This window comes from Anopheles darlingi, chromosome X (genome assembly GCF_943734745.1).
Source record: "Anopheles darlingi chromosome X, idAnoDarlMG_H_01, whole genome shotgun sequence".
Taxonomy (NCBI): domain Eukaryota; kingdom Metazoa; phylum Arthropoda; class Insecta; order Diptera; family Culicidae; genus Anopheles; species Anopheles darlingi.
The window spans coordinates 7,970,918-7,985,515 of record NC_064873.1 but is presented as its reverse complement, the minus strand read 5'-3'; the positions used below and the strand labels follow the sequence as shown (position 1 = coordinate 7,985,515).

General features: G+C 54.6%; 1 protein-coding gene across 2 annotated transcripts in view; it reads left to right on the top strand.

Annotated features, from left to right (window-relative positions):
• The window catches only part of LOC125957469 (telomerase-binding protein EST1A), a 48,231-nt gene that overhangs the window by 14,573 nt on the left and 19,060 nt on the right, over positions 1 to 14,598 (top strand). The window lies entirely within an intron of this gene.

Sequence of the window (14,598 nt, the reverse complement as noted above, 5' to 3'; positions counted from 1 at the left end):
TAAGAGATCCATTCCGGGGAGCCCCTTCCCTCCCTATGGAGGGGGGAGGGGTGGCTTCCCAGGTCCCAGTGCGCGGGGACGATAATTTGCTGAAGAATGTTTTCCTACCCCTCGGCCCCTCCCCCATCACCGGGGGGTGGAGGATGCATTGGCATCCCCATTTTAGCTCATCGTGGTGTTCGCGATGAGTCCCAGCAGCGCCGGTGGCGGCGGCCATCTCTAGATGTATATTTACCTGTTGCCGGTGCGTCCAGCACCAATCTGCACACGTACATATGCACACACACACACATACACACATACTTATGTGCGTACGTATAGCTGATGTGTGTGTGTGCTGAGCGCTTGCAGCAGCAGCATGTATGAAGGCGGTCAACGGGGCAATTGTGTTGCGAAATTATGCGCAACATAAGCGGCGAGCGGAGATGCAACGGGCTGCTGATAAAGGGGGAGGGGGGGGGGGGGTTGGAGAGGTGTATGTGGGATCAGTTAGTGCTGGCTGGTGTAGGGCTCAGTCGACCAGCAAAAACCACCGTTTGCCGTCGTCGGTTATTTGGTGGTGAGAGGGTGGTGGTGGTGGTGGTGGTTTCCCACCTGGCTAGAGATAACGGACGCGCGCGCGCGTCCACCAGGACGGTATCCTGCTCGGCCTCACACACACACAACAATGATGGTGTAAGAATTTGCAAATTTCGGAAAACAATAAACGAGCAGAAGAGGTATAGAGGGTGGGGGAGGGGGTTGGGGTCGGGGTGGGAAGGGTTCCATTGACTTGTAGACAGAGATCCCGGTGCTAAACACGGTGCCTGAGAAGCGACTCCGCAGCAGCAGCAGCAGCAACAACAACAACAGCTGCTGTTGTCTCGAGTTGACGACTACTATAGACTCGAGCTTCCTCGAGGAGTGCTGCTCTAGCGTTGCGCAGTTGTCAAAGTCTAGCTGTCAAAGTACCACAAGATGGCCAAAGAACGGTGTCATAATACGAAATTTTTTATTTCGGGAACGGCATCTACCAATATGCTTGAATTTGAATAGTTTGATTTCCTTCTACGAATCTCTTCGACTTGGTAGTTGGCGCGGTTAGAGAGCACACACACAGACACATCAGACACACACAGACGCGCGCACGCACACACTTTTTGTTGCTACTTTGCGGACAGTTGCATTCGTGTATTCGGTGTGGCCAGTGTGCGGCTGACAATGACAATGACAGTTAGCGGACGCGGCGTCGTCGTCGTCACATGACAGTTTTATCGTTAGCGCAAAATGTCTTTGTCGTGTACTCGTGCTGACTGACAGCCTTAAGAAGAACCCTGCTGCAGCCCCCGGAGCCTTCGTGGCCTTGTACTTGAGACCTCTTTTTCTCCGTCTCTTCCTCTTTTCCTCTTTCTCTCTCTCTCTCTCTCTTTCTCTCTCTTACTCTTTCTCTCTCTATCTCGCTACTGTCTGATGGTATTTAATTTCGCGAAACAAGAGCGAGGTAAGACGGTGGTGGCTCTATGGCGGCGATGACAACTACCCTAACCTCACTTTGGCCTCGTACCTAACCTTACATATTGTCTTTTGTCGCGAGGCATCGTCATTACGTTTCGGGTGAAGACGTCCACGGCGCAACAGGCCGCCAGAGGCCCGGCACCATAAGTGTTCCAAAAATAATTCCACTAGAACAACAAAAACAACAACAGCAGCAGCAACAGCAGCAACAAGATCAATAACAAACAAACTCGAAAAGAATGTCAAGCAGCAGCAGCAGCAGCATTTCGGAGTCGCTAACCGCGCGAACCTCCTGAGTGTGGCTGTCGTCCTCCTTCTCCTCCTTCTCCTTCTCCCCCTCCTACTACCCTTGTTCCTCCACCATATAATCGCAACGAACGAAAAGCCGGTGGCCGGTGGTGGTGGTGATGGTGATGGTGGAATCCTTTCTCACATTATTCGGTGGGACGATATGTGCATACATTAACATACATATTATTCAAATCGTGCAAGGCAAAGGCACTCCAGTTTTCCTCTGCCCCTGTCCTGCCCTGCCAGCTGAGGAGCAAGCAACGGGGGGGTCGTTGACGCCGGACAGCAGGCTCGTCTTTCGTCTTTTCCTTCCCTTTTTTGCGATACGCTCTTCCCTCTCCCTCTCTTTGTATCTCTCTCTCTCGCTTCTGTGTGTCGCTGCTACTAAAGTCAATCAACAACAGCAGCAACAGCAACAGGATGCTCTGTGTGGGGATTTTTGCTGTGGAATGTTTCGCTTTTTCGTTTGTCGCAAGTAGAGCAGGATGTTTGCCTTGTCGGTGCTTTCGTTGTTGCGCGTTGCGTGCACACACACACACACCTTTCCTCCCCGCTTCTTCCCCAGGTGGTTGCTGCTGTTAGTGGTGTTCGCTCCAATTTATGTTCTTTTCTTTTCGTCAACTCCCGTGTCGCGTCTTCCCTGCGCGCGCGCGCGCCCGCTACGGAATGCGAAATGAGCTTTTCGGACACTGCCAGTGTGTGTGTGCGTGTGACGCTCTGTCTCTGGCTGACCTAATAAACTCTTCCTCGCGGGGGTGGCAGTGGAGGGGGAGGGGGGAGCTGAACTGTATGAAGGCTTCTCCGGGCGAGCCAGCTGGCTGGCTGGTAGGTAGGCAGCCCATGTGACCATATCCGCCCTCATTTCAGTTGCAGTAAGCGCTCATCCCCCATCCCCATCCCCTTCGCCACGGACCGACGACTCTTTGTGTGTGTGTGTGCGTGGTTTTCGTTGCCCGCTGCTCGCTCCTGCCACACGCTGTTGCTAACTGACCATCGCGGGGATCATCTGTGCTCAAAGGATGCAAGCGACTGATCGGGTAGAAGAAGCAGAAGAAGAGAAGGAGAGAGGGTGCAGATCGATCCGATTAATGCCAACCGGTGATCGCGATCGCGGTTTTTCCCGAGATTGAAATCATTCAATCCGTCATTTCTCCGTGTCAGCTCTCGAGAGAGGGGGTGATACCTGAGAGAAAGGGAGGGTTTGTGGGGGAAGGGGGTGTGGTAGAAGGGGATGGAAAGATTCTAATTTGCAACCGGGTATCCATCAATCGTGCTACTCATAACTAAACTACTGCAGTCCATTCAGCGGCGTCTGAAGCTATACGAAGAGGTTATAACCGATTGACGTGATGATGATGACCTCGCGGTCGAGACGGTCGAGGACAGGCTGCTGGTCCCTTGTCCCCTCTAGTAGTCCTCTAGTAGAGCTGGTGTGGCAGACGCGCAGCAATCTGCAGCAATTAACGACACTAAATCCGTCCGGTCGTGTTCGGTCGTGCATCCATCAGGCAGGTGGTGGTGGTGAAGGTCAGAGCCTTCGCTGCTGCTGCTGCTGCTACTGCTACTACCTCGTGGTACATCTCGCCGCATTGCCTTTTTGCCTTATTTACATGCGTGTGAGCGCGCGCGACATGTGGATCGTCTTTTTTTTAATTTTTTTTCCTGTTTAATGTGCTCCTCCTCCGCTGCTCTCTACATTGCATTGCACAATGCAATGCAATGCGCGGGTGTGCGGGAGTGACCCCGCGGGCTCATCTGTTTTTCTTTTCTTATTCACTTGCTACACATTTCGAGACCCCAGGTCCCGGAGATTGGAGTAGTGAGCAACAGCAGGAATACCACGTCAACTGATCGCCGGTGAAAATTATTTAAAAAAAGAAAAAATCACGCACACACATACACAGGCGATAAGCACCCCCTCCCCCCTCCCTCGGCCTCGTGCAGATCGTGATCGTTGTCCTTTGCTGTCTGGTGGCTGGGGGAAGGGCGTCAAATCATCACTCATTTGCTGACAGAACATGTGCTTTCGAGCCACCACCACCACCACCACCACCGTCATATTCATCTCTCTCTTCAACCCCTAGTTGGTGGAGGGGTTGGGGTGCACATTTTACTATCAATCCATCAGACCTTCCGGCCAGCTCGCTAAAGGGAGGGGGGCTGTGAAGCTTGAACGACCAACACCTTGGCCTCGCCTTCCTCTTCCCCTTTCCCCACCCCCTCCGTGCCTCAGAAAAAGAAGAAGAATAAAATGTTGTAAAACGCGAAGCAACGGCACGGCAGCAGAAGCAGAAAAAGAAAAAAAGAAAAATAATTAAATGCTCATTACACGACAATTTTGCCGCATAAAAGGCCGCGCACAGCGAGCCTCCCCTTCTCCCTCTTCTCATTCCTTCCTCTTCCTCCTTCTTCTTCTTCTTCTTCACCTTTTCCCTTCCTACTGTACTGCTTCTTCCTCTCACTCACCACTCGCTTAATTGTTGCTGCCAAAGCACACCGGAGCACAGAGCAAGTGCATACCATGCCAGCTAGCCAGCAGCAGCCAGCAACCAGCAGCAGCAGCAGCTATTGCTGCTTATGTTGATGGCGATGTGTGTGTCCGTGTGTGTGCGTTGTGCGCATTGCGATCGGGAAATAAGGTAGTGAGCAGCCTTCTCGGTGCCAAGAAGGAGGAGGAGGCGGTGGTGGTGATCATGTGGCGGTGGCGGCGCCACACATTGTGTCAGCGATCGCGCGTCATGCCCCCGCGGCGCAGGCGGTGGCGCCGCCGCCACGATGGGCTTATGCAACATGGAACTCGGCAGGATTCACTCGCTCGCCCCGTTCCCCTTTCTTTAACGTCCCTTTTTTGGATGAACTACCATACCTCCCCCTCCCCCTGCCCCTCCTCTTGCTCGTCGTCGTCTTCGTCGTCTTCGTGGTTAACGGGATCGCTGATCGGAGCACAGCGCGCACATTCCGCAGCGTTGCTTGATGAGCTCTGCAGCGTTGAGTTGTGGTGGTACGTGCTTTCCATGTGTGCGCTCATGTGTGTGTGTGCGCTCAAGGGCTCGGTCAATCGGTCAAAGCGCTGCGTAGCCCCCCTACCCTGTGTGTGTGTTCCGCTTGACAACTCCCGCAGTGGTTGTTGCAGCAATTGCAGCTTCAGCAGCAGCTCCTTCGTGACGACGCTCCTTGACGCGCGACGCGCGACTGTTGTTGATCCGCGGGAGGGCCCGGTGTGGCCAATGTGGGTCTCGCGCGTGAAATATATGCCGATACGCCGGCCCGCGGTCACTCGGTCATCGCCGCTCACTTCTTCCAATTCCGATCGCGCCCTCGACACACCGCATTGCCGATGTCGCTGTAAACGTCGGGATGGAAAGGGCCCAAGGGAGGGGGGGGGGGGGTCGCGTCGCGTCCATTAATTCGCGGCTGCTTTCTCCGCTCGCTCGCTCGCTCGTCAGCAGCAGCAGCAGCAGCAACTAGCATAACAAGCATTCAGACGAGGCATAAAGAAGAGTTGCTGCCTTCTTGCACTCTTTCTCTCTTTTTTTCTCTCTCTCTCTCTCTCTCTCTCTCTCTCTCTCTCTCTCTATCTCACACGCATGCTGCTGGCTGCTGATTTTTAACTTGAACTTGGCCGTCGACGGTCCGTGGTATGCGACCTTTCAACTGGACCACCATCGAGGACGCGGTGAGCGGCCAGCAACCGATGGCACGATGATGATGATAATGATGATGATGACGATGGTGATGATGATGCTGAGGCTGGATGGATCGCAGTGATGTTTCGAAAATTCGGTTTAAATTCACACACACACACACACACACACACACACACACACAGACGCACGCATTAGGATGACAAAGGGGATGAAAGAGCAAGAAAAAGGGGGGAAGCTCATTCTGAATTTCTTTTCGTCTCGTCTCTCTCTCTCTCTCTCTTTCTCTTTCTCATCGTTTGGCAATGGCAGTGAAGTGAGTGCAGTTGTGTGCACTTGTGTGCAACTTCTCTCCATCACCCTCTTCCATCACCACCCCCGCCTCATCCCCATCCCCAAACTCGAGGGGGAAGCGGAACGGATGACCACCGGGGTTGTTGTTGTGGCTGTTGGCTGAGATTTGCATTGCGCCTTTCACCTGACCCGTTCCACGTTCGTCTTTTTCGCTTCCTCCCCTCCCCTCCACTCCACCACCACCCCAAAAACACCCCTGCCCGTCCGTTGACGTCGACGCCGATCGATCCGTGCCATCGCGCCGCATCATTACCGCCGGCAATTATGCTCGCGCCGGTCGCCGTTTTATCCCGCCACCCCCCTCCCTCCCTCCCTCCTCCACCTGCATGTTCACGCGAAATTAACCCAAATTGGGGGTGGTATACGCGGTGTCGTCGTCGTCATCGTCATCAACATCTGCGCACTTGGGGCACATCTTGGTGGGTGGGCCCAGGGATTTGGCCTCAAAATTTTCGAAAGGGGAAGAGGATGTAAGGGATAAAGGGGATGGAGGGAGGTGTGGGGTGGGGTGGATGAAAGCTCCCATTTCGCACGATTAATTGCGATTTATGTCCAGCGGGGATGCGGAACGTCCGTAGCGATGACCGATGGCGGCATCTCTGCTAGATCTGGTCTAGGGGTAGAGGGGGGGGGGGAGGGGGTTGGTTCTAGCTTTTCCACCCCCCGGGCCTTCCACTCAGGCCTCTCTCACCCCCCGTATGTCATAAAAAGAGGCCAGAAATTGGTCGAATTCCCTCTTCTCGACCTCCCCCAGCTCTAGTAATCCCCGATTGCCGATCGTATGGGGGCTTCGAACCCTCATCCCCCCCCCCCCTCCCCCTACCCTTTTTCTTCTCTCTCTCCTCCCCTTGTACTGCCGATGATGTATGACAACGGGGCGCTCATCTCGGTGTTATATAGGTTTTGGACCATAGACCACCGCGGACCCTGCCCTGCCGCCTCCCCTTGCCCTTTGCGGGGGCTCGAAGGCCGCCGGAGCGCTGCTGCTCATCAGCATAACTTTTCGGGGGTATGATAACCCCCGAATCCTCCCCCCCGGGGGTGGTGGGGGGTGACCATTTCCCTTGGATATTTTATTTATTTTTATTGCGATGTTTTATGCTCTGGGTGGCCTATTTGATGATCAATCTCTCGCTCTCTCTCTCTCTCATCTTCTCCCGGGGGCTGGTGTCGCTGCTAATGCGAGAAGAAAAAGAAAGATAGATGGACAGGGGGCGGCAGACCGCGGGAAGGAGGGGCCGGTGATTTATTGGAGTTTTGGACTCTGGCGCACTCCCCGGGGCATTGTCCCGTTGATCGCGCGGGCGTTCGATCGATCAGATCGGATCGGGATCGGGATCGCGCGATCTCAACTTCGACCGGATTGTGATCCGTTGACCATCCAGGCGGTGGCTGGACTTTATGGCACTCTTCGTCGTCCGTCGTCGTTGGAGACAACACAACATTCCCGGTGTGCTGTGGTCCTGTCCTATCCACCTGGTGCGCTCGTCTCCTGAGCAGGTGTGTTAGAATGTGGGTCACGCCCACACACACGCACATATGAGCCTTGGAAAAGGTTTGTAAATCTTTTCTTTTGGGTTTTTTTTGGTTCCTTTCCTTTGGATCGAGCACCGTGTGTGTGTGTGTGTGTGTGTGTGCTCCACATAGCAGGCAGAGGATGGAGGGAGGAGCAGGTGAAGAGCCAATAAATAATGTGGCCCAACATCAACATCGGTTACACACACACACACACACACACACACACACACACACACACACACACACACACACACACACACACACACACACACACACACACACACACACACACACACACACACACACACACACACTCCCGTTTCCCTCTTAGCATTGTGTGGGGGCGCGAGCAGAGGGGTCCCACTGCTGCGCCTGCATGTGTGTGTGTGTTTTGATCGTTTTATGACCATTTTGACAGCTCGTTGAACATTTTACAATACAAAACACACACACATACACACACACAGACAACGGGGGCGCGGGCGCAAGCTTTGAAGTGTGCTATGATTGATGGTGATTGGAGAGTGGTGCGGGGAGGGTGCGGGTGGGGGTGGGTGGTTAATAGGAAGAAGGACTACTTCCCGCAGCATCATCATCATCATCATCATCATCACAGCCTCGGTGACAAACACGCCACGGAACACGCGAACGGCTCATCTGCACTCTCTCTCTCTCTCTCACTCTCCTCTCCTTCTCTGATCGTTTCGTTGGGTTGCGGCCCTAGGCCTAGAAGAAGCAGGTCAAGCAGCATAAAAATGGCGGTGTTTGTTGTGGCCGCGAGAGAGCAGATGATTTACGATGTCGTTTGCGATTCGACCGCTGTCTGCGCTGACCGGGATTTATTTGACAGCGAGAGAAAGAGAGAGAGAGAGAGAGAGAGAGCTCTCTTCTTGTCTTGTCTTCCTTCTCCTCCTTCCGTCGGTCTGCGTCTGCCGGTGCCATACCGTGTGTGGCGGTCGCGGTGTATTTGTTCTTCCTTCGCATCCTGTTTTTTTTTTGGTATTATCTCTCTTAATTACATATGCAAACGTTTTGTGAAGATGAAGGAGAGTGGAAGGAGGGCAGGGAGGAGGGGTTGATAAGCTTACTCTCGATGTTGTGTGAAATGGTGTGGTGTGGTGGTCAGCATATACACACACATATATATATATAAATATATGTTTTGTCATTGGTCACAGCGGGGGAGGGACACCAATCCATAATTGGGTCAGTTTTGCGAGCCCTCCTCCTCTTCCTCCTCCTCTTCCTACCGCCCTTCCCTTTTGCATACCTATTTCGGAGCCATCTTTGATTGACCCATTTCACGTGCGGGGTGCGCACCACCACCATCCCCCTTTATGCGCCCTCGCAGACACACACACACACACACACACACACACACACACACACACACACACGAGAATGCTCTTCTCCTGCTCTGTCTCTACCCCTTCCTCCCATTCCATCTCTTACTGACTAAGTGCAGTGAACACAATATTGCACACACCTTCGCCAAGTCAATATAGGAGAAGGAGGAAGAGGAGGAGGAGAAGGAGAAGGAGAAGAAGGTTCGCAGTGTAAATAGCAGCAGCTGCAGCAGCATCTAGCAATCAACAACCTGTCATCAGTGCTTAGAAGATGATGGTGCGAGAGAGAGAGAGAGAGAGCAAGGGGAGGGGAGGGGGAGGGGGTTAGTAAGGTGCTTTATCACCCACACTCTACTCCCAGCCAGCCAGCCAGCACTTAATATGACCTAAATGCATGCGGCACCGAAGCTCTGCCGCCGCTACCACCATCAGTGAGTGACCACAGGAGCAGGTTCGTCGCTTGTGCGATTCATGTCTTTCGTGTGTCCTCCCTCCGCCCAGCTGATGCTCTGTAAGGGAATTTGTTTAGTTAGTTTGCCCAAAATGCGCACCGCAAAGGAGCAAAATGAGAAGAAAACGGAAATCGATCTCGCTCTCTCCTCTCCTTTCTTCCCTTTCTTTTCCACCCCCTTCGCGGTGACGTGGGGGAAGGGGGTTAATCATTATGATTATCGTCATTCAGCCGCGGTCGGTCGGTTGGTCGGTCGCTGTCCTCAATCGCTCCTCGATCCTGCGCGCGCGATCCTTTAATCGCTCCGCTACTACTCTCTTCGTCCGAACATCCCGGGGATGATGGCCAAGGGGGGATGGTAAGGGTGTGTAATAGGCAAAAACAAGCCATCAGCGATCGGACGAAGACGGCGACGACGACGACGACAAACCGCAAGTCGTCTAGTCCAGTGGTCGGGGCCCGGAGATGGGATCGATCATCACCTCCCCATGTAAGGGAGAGAGCAAGGGTGGTGGTGGGGTTGGTAGCAATAATAACAATCGTGATAATGGCAATACCTCGCACCAATCATGATGCTGATGATGGGACCGAGCGACCGACCTACCTTAACTTCCAATCTTCTTCATCCCTCCCATCCCTTCCCCCAGCTTCAATTCTACTACCCCCTCCCCATCCCTTCCCCGTTCTGAGTGTTCTGCTGAGTGTGTGTGTGTGTGTGTGCATGTGTGTTAGCTGCACTGCAGCGGCCACGACGGGTGCACCCGCGCCTGCTCCTGCCGACTGGCGACTGGTGGCGCCAACGGTCCATTCCACCCCTCTCCTCCTTCCCCTTCCACGGACAGGGACTGACGACGACGATGACGACGATTGCAGCAGCAGCCACTTTGCGCGATAATTAGCTGAGCAAATGAGGGAGATCGTGCCAAACCGGAATGTGCGTGTGTGTGTGTGTGTGTTTTTATGTGTCCCAGGTGGTGAAGAGGGGGCACATCCCTGGACACAGCTTCAGGAGGAGGAGGAGAAGGATCGAAAGCAGCAGCAGCAGAACAGGTGCACATTGTGATGGTTGTTTTGGGGCCAGGGGAAGGAGGTGAGGATTGTGTTACTCAACCCTACTACCCCAGCCCCCCCACCCCATCGCTAATTTTCGACTTCTAGTGACTGAGAACGGATTTTAGCTAACGGAGAAAGAATACTAAACATACATACACACACACTTGGGCGACAAAATACTTCTATCCCGGCACATACGGACTCGCACACACACACACACGCGCACACACAGTGATCGCCGTTTGGGTTCTTGGTTGGCGCCTACTCCTGGTGCTACGGGATGAAGGAAAGCATAAAACAAAGCAGAAATCAACATAATAGCAAAGCATAAGCACACATCGCGTACCACCAGCAGCAGCAGCAACTTCAGAAAGAGAGCGAGAGAGAGAGAGAAAAAAAAAGAGAAAGAGAGAAAGAAAGAAAGATCACGAAGGAAAGAAAGAGAAAAAGAAAGAGAGGGAGGGGGGAAATAGTGAAGAGAGGATCAGCAATGGCTGGTATGTACTCGGATGGCAAACTGGTGCTGATCACACACACGCACACACAAACGCACACACACACGCGCGCGCTCTCTCGCGAGTGAGTGAAGTGACCGTAGAAGCGGTGTGGAAAGGCGGGTGGAGGGAAGGCCGTACGGCCCGGCCCGGCCGTTCGTTGACCTTCCGCATGCGCTCTTCTCCGGTGCCCAATGCCCAAGCCCCCCCCCCCTCGATGGGGCGATGACGACGACGGCGATGCGAAGGTGCTGCTGCTGCTGCTGACGACGACGACGACGACGCCAGGGGCCCCGCTGGCCACTGGCCCCGAGAACGTCGGTCGGTCGGTCGTGGTGTGGCCGAGAGAAGAGAGGAGAGAATTTGAGATTTTCCTCTTCCTCTCGTCGTTTACCTCCCTCTCGCTTCGATATATGAAGGGTTACGGCCGCCGCCGTCGTCGTCGTCATCATGTCGTTGGCGCTTTTTCCATTTTTCTTTCCCTCATCCTGCGTTGTCGTCGTCGCAGGAGGCGAAGCCCAAGCACCAGCAACCAACACCGACACGGCAGCAACAGCAACAGCAGCAGATTCGCCTGCTCGCCGTCGTCGTCATTTCATCACTCGTTGCCATTTACCCTGCGACCAATACTGATGATGGAAGGGAGGAAGGGAGGAAGGGAAGAGAGGGAGCAAATACACCGGCCACGACCGGCCAGCGCGCGCACCGGATGTGATTGTGTGCTGCTGCGGCGGGATGATCTCGCGTAGCATCATCGTCCTCGACGTCGTCGTCGTCGTCGTCAACAAGAAAGGGGGGGGAGCGGGATGATAACGAGAATAAACACAGCCCTCCCCCCCCATCCCCCCCAAACCATTCCCGTTCTATTCCCGTTTGCCCAGATTTGCCTTTAATCCGGTTCGGGATCATCATCATCACCCCATCGTCGTCGTCGTCGTCGTTCGATACCGTTCTCTGGTGGAGCAAAGCGATAAACCCCCCTCACCCTCTTCCCTCATCACTCCGTGGGCAGAGCGTCCGTCTCAATGGAGACAGGAAATGGTTTCGCCTTTCGCGACGCGCGCGGGGCAGCCACCCCCCTCCTCCCTCGAATCCGAGTCGCTAACTCTCGCGTTCTAATTGCTGCCATTTCCGGTTTTCTGGCGACCTTCTCTGATGATGATGATGATGATGATGATGATGGTTCTCGGTGGTTTCTCGATGGCGATGATCCGATGATCCTTTGTCTTCGCGAGGTGTGCGCCCCATGGGGTCGTCGTCCTAAAGCGATAAAGCCCCATCCCTACCTAGGACTGTTCGTTATTGGGGTAGGGGTAGGGGGAGGGGGGAGGGGAAGTGCTGCTGGTGATCGGTTTCGGTTGTTGCCCCAAAAATCATGCGATCAATGAACTCCTCGTCGTCGTCGAAATATGGGATTAAGGGTGGTGGTGGTATCGGGAATGGGAAATCAAACCTTTGCTATTGAATGCGCGAAGGGGGCAGGGGGGGGGGGGTGGTAGTGGAAGATAAAAATGAGAAAACAAAGGGCACACACGGACACACAAAAGTAACCCTTGACCACACATGTGAGCGATCGATGTGACGCTTCTTCGATCTACCGGCGCACAGATCAGATCGGTTGTTGGGGGAGGGGAGGAGGTGAGGAACAGAGGGAAAAAGGGGTAGAGGGCAGAGTTGGCCCGTGTGCCACACGTCATTGTGCGCCACCACTTCCGTTCTTCTGCATCATCCCCCATCAAGGGCGGCAACTCGGGGGTGGAAGAAGTGATCCAGAGAAAGAGAGAGAGAATGAGACAGAGAGAGAATGAGTGAGGGAGGCCAAGAGGAAGAGGTTAATCAAGAACCGAGCGTCACCAGCAGCACACCAGGAAATGATAGAGAAGAGACTAGATTGGACTATATTTGGCGCTCGAACATCTCGGAGTGGTAATGTACGGCGAGGGAGAGGGGTGGTGCGCGCGCGCGCGCGCGGAGGTGCTAGGTCCAAGACAATCGATAATGTTAGTTAGCGGTGGTGAAAGCGGGGGTTGAGGGGGCCAGGAGAGACTCCCTGGAGACGTCGTCATCAATTTATTGCCTGTTTTTTTTTGTAACCTGTAACCCCCCCTCTCGCCGTTTGGTTCTTTTGCTTTTGTTTCGGTTTTGTTGCTCCCCCCAAATGCAAGGGATGCTGTGGACACCCGAGGGGGTGGGGGGTGGACCACGAGTCCGGCCTCGCAGGCGGGGCGGAGATTCAATTTTTTCCATCGATTCCAACCCGCGATAAACGAGAAACAGAAACGCGCCACCGGACGCGAACGCGGTTAGGCTCGCGGTGTGCAAGGGATGATCTCTTGCTCCCTTACTCATCGGATCCCCCCCGTCCCCCGTATATAAAAAGCCCTCCCGTGAGCCCGTGATTGCTGGAGGCGCTCAATCAAGTGCATGCCGATCAATCGCGCCCCTGTTAGGCAAACATTCCCTTCAAGCAATCACCCCCCACCCCCCTCCCCCAACCCCTTTCCATGACAAAAAAACAACAAACCCCGTCTGATGGTTTGATAAGAGGAGCGGCTTTTAGACCACCGCATCTCTTGGTGAGGAGGGGAGGAGGGGAGGAAGGGAGGCATTGTGTGCAGTTCCGCTGCCGGTGGCGACGTTCTGCCGCTGGGTGTGGTCGTCGCTTCGCGATGGTTTGGCTGAGATTGATGGGTATGCACCACCGACGGGCAACACACACACACACACACACACACACACACCACACCCATCCCCTATTCCCTCCGTTGATGGAAGCTGATAAGAGGGAGCGCCAAATGCAATCGGCAATCATTTTCGGGCATCGTCTTGAGGTCGTCGAGTTCGCCGCCGCCGCCAGCAATCGCGCGGCTGTGATCGCTGCTGGCAAGGCGAGGCGTGGCGTGGCGTGTTCCCCGCTGCACACCGTGGAGGCGTCCACCCTCTTCTTCACTTTCGCTTCTTCCTCGGGGCCAAGGATCGCTCGGTGGTTTCTCCTCCGTTGACGGCCATCTTCACCACACTCCAGATCGCACGCATACCATTTACACACACACACAGCAGTTATCGGCGCGTGAAGGCAGCGCGACACCGGCAGTCGCCTCCCAAGCCACTTGTTTTCGCTGAAGCGCGAACCCCACCCCGCCCTCCTTCCCTTGAACACATATTCCCGAATTAAGCAAATTGACAACATACGCGCACACACACACATCTGCACGCCTAGCGCGCTCGCGCACACACAGAACAGCGCAAAGCGCAGTTGGGAAAAGTGAAGGAAATTCATTCCGCGAATCCGAGCGCCGCCAAATTTCCTGCTCACCAGACCAGAACACAGCGACCACCGAGCGTGGTACAAGCGGGGGGAGGGGGGGGGGGGGGCAACACGATGGCTGCGACGACTGTGACGCGATCCACAGTCACCAGCCTCGAATTTGGCGGCCCTTCTCTCTCTCGGGCGAACCATCATCGTGCTAATTTTCCCCCGTTTTTCTTCGTTCTGAATTTATGTCAGGGAAAGGGAGGAAGGGTGAGGGGAAGGTAGGATAGGATGGCGTACGGGTGGTGGTGGTGGTGGTGATGCCATCTCTTGTGTGTAGAGTTGTGTCGCAGAGAGAGAGAGAGAGAGCACAACTAGGGATTGAATGGATGGCCGAAAACGCTCGCCTACCCTCTACCCCACCCCCACCCTCACCATCATCAACCTCATCCTTCCTCTCTCGGTGTGCGAAAAGCGAAAAGCTTCCGAAAGAGCCTGTCCTGTGATCGATGCTGTGATGCTGCTGCCTCGGTGCTCCTTGAGTCACGTACACGATCACGATCGTCGCTTGCTGACTGGCGCAGGGAGGGGCGCGACGTCCGCATCCGTTTTGGACCATTGCACATTGGGATTTGATGCTGTGCCGGTGCTGGCTGGCTGGCTGGCTGGCGCACCATCCGCGGGTGGTCCGCGGAACACT